This window comes from Bison bison, unplaced genomic scaffold, assembly GCF_000754665.1.
Source record: "Bison bison bison isolate TAMUID 2011002044 unplaced genomic scaffold, Bison_UMD1.0 scf7180017864251, whole genome shotgun sequence".
Taxonomy (NCBI): domain Eukaryota; kingdom Metazoa; phylum Chordata; class Mammalia; order Artiodactyla; family Bovidae; genus Bison; species Bison bison.
Genome location: NW_011494823.1, coordinates 750398 through 752846, shown reverse-complemented (window position 1 = coordinate 752846; position 2449 = coordinate 750398).

The following is a 2449-nucleotide window of genomic DNA, read 5'->3' as shown; positions in this document are numbered from 1 at the left end:
TCACCTGTCAGAGGGAGATAACAACACCCACCGGAACCTGTTGTGAAGGTGGCTCTGGACAACACATGTGTAATAAGACACATCAGGTGCACAATAACAGGCAGTATTTGCATTACTACGACCGCCCTTTCTGAGTTATTGTGGGTCCTTGGTCTGGTTTCTCCATCTGCTTGTCCTGGTTAAGGTCCAAAGGACACCCCAAAATCCAACATTTCCAAGGCATGTACTCAGCCTCTGGGGTGCCTTTGCTGAAGCCTGGGGCCCCCACAGTGCACTGGGCTAGTCCCAGCCCATGTGGAGGCCCTAGATGGGAGGAGGAGGCAGGCACAGACGCCGCACAGACCTCTTTACAACACCACGGCTCAGTGCAAAGTGGGAGAACACAGACGCCGTGGGAACCCAGAGGAGGCCACTGACCCAGGCTGAGGGTGGTCAGGGAAGACTTCCTGGAGGAGAGCCCATTTACATGGGCCTTGGAGGAAAAGTGGGCTGACCACTGTGAACATGAGTGTGATGGCTGCTTTAAGGATCCAAAGGGTTGTATAGGGACTTCCCTGGCGGTCCAGTGATAAAGACTTCACCTTCCAATGCAGGTGACGTGGGTTTGATCCCTTGTCATGTAAGATCCCACTTGTCTCATGGCCAAAGTACCAAAACGTTAAAAATAAAAACAGAAGCAATATTATAACAGATTCAATGAAAACTAGTCCATATTAAAAAAATCTTAAAAAAAAAAAAAAAAGATTCAAAGGGTTGTATGGAGCTTGAGGGCATTAGGGAAGGCTTTATAGAGATGGCTCCAAAGGCTCAGGGAAGTGATATTCCAGGCCTTCTGTGAAAGAGCGGCAGATGCCCAGAGGGAGGCTGGACAGAGAGATGCCTGAGGAGTTGTAGGAAATGTGGCTGGAAGAGTCTCTTGGGCCCTGGGGAGGGGGCCTTGTATGCCAGGCCAGGGAATTGGTTCTGTGGGCCACGGGAGCCAGTGTGGAGCAGGCACAGCCCTGGACATGGGAGAGCACACACTCCAGGCGCTTGTTCAACAGAGGCTGAGTTTTCTGCACAGATGCTGGTGGGAGGCCCACGCTAGGATGCCCCACCAACGGCCCTCGGCCCCGTATCAGCTCTGTGACCACAGGAAAGGTCCTTCCCATCTTGGAATTTCCTCATCTGCAAAACAGATTGAGAGCCCAGAAGACTAATCTCCAGGTTCCCTCCAGACTCTGACTCCAGGACTCTGGCCACACAGCCTTCCCTCTTCCCACCCTGTGTCTCTGCAGGGTCTGGGGAGTGGAGAGCTTTCCCCTCAGTGTTTGCATCTCTTCCATGTGCACCAAAATTCAGTTTATAATGTTCTTTTACATTCTTCGTCTGGTGCACTCACCCACAGCCACAGCAGATATAGGTTATTAATAATTACTTCCTTTCGGGGGGAATGACTGTGACCCCCGGATACTCTGTACTCGCTCATCAGTGCTGCCCACGTCCCAGGAAGTGAGGCTGAAGCTCAGAGCACAATAGTGCTGAGGGCCCTGAGACCCTCACCCCTCCAAGCCCCCATCTTCACTTGACAACAGCTAAGATCCCCGGGATTCTCCATCTCCCTGGCTGTTACCTCTTGCTCTCTTTGCCTCTTTTCTCTTCATCTCCCTGACCTCCAGAGCGCAAGTGTCCCAGGCCCAAGCCTTGATTCACTTTGCTTTTCTATGCTGCCTTTTAGTGACAGTGACCAAATGGCCATCTCACCCCTGGGCTCTCCTTGGAACCCCAGGCTCGATTATCTGCTCATCTACTCAGTATTTCCACCTGGACCCAACCAACATCACAGTCCACCAAGTCTGAACCCTAGTCCTCTCTCCACCCCATCCCAACATGCTTCCAAGCACTCGGCCAAAACACGTGTAGTCCTTCTCCGTCCTCCTCACCCTCATGCCCCACAACCATGAAAAGGACAAATCTTGATGGCTCCGCCTTCAAACCAGGACAAGACTCCAACCACGGCCACTGCAGCCATGCCCACAGGTCCAGGCATGAAGCTGGGGGCCTTTCCCAACCACCGCCTTAATCTCTACCACCAGCTTTACAGATGGGAAAACTGAGGCTAGGGAGGGAAAAGCCTTCCCCGTGGTCACACAGAAACTCTGCCAGGGCTAGCCGGAGCCTGGGTCTGCCACCACCTCCCTGAGGTCTGTGTTCCCAGCGCCTGGATAGGGTTTCTTTTGAAGCCACTTAGCAGGTCTGATGCCACTGCCAGGCTATGTGCACCCACATGTGTGTCCCTGAGGAGCAAAGAGTCTGCCAGCTGGGTTTGGGTTTCAAGACGTCTGTCGTTGCCCTTGACCTGGAGATCCTAAAAGGAGATTGGGGCCAGAACCGGATGGGGGTGGCTATGGGGGGGGGAAACATCAATAAGACGCCACCTTGCCTAGAAACCGGAGAGTTCGCGCCACAA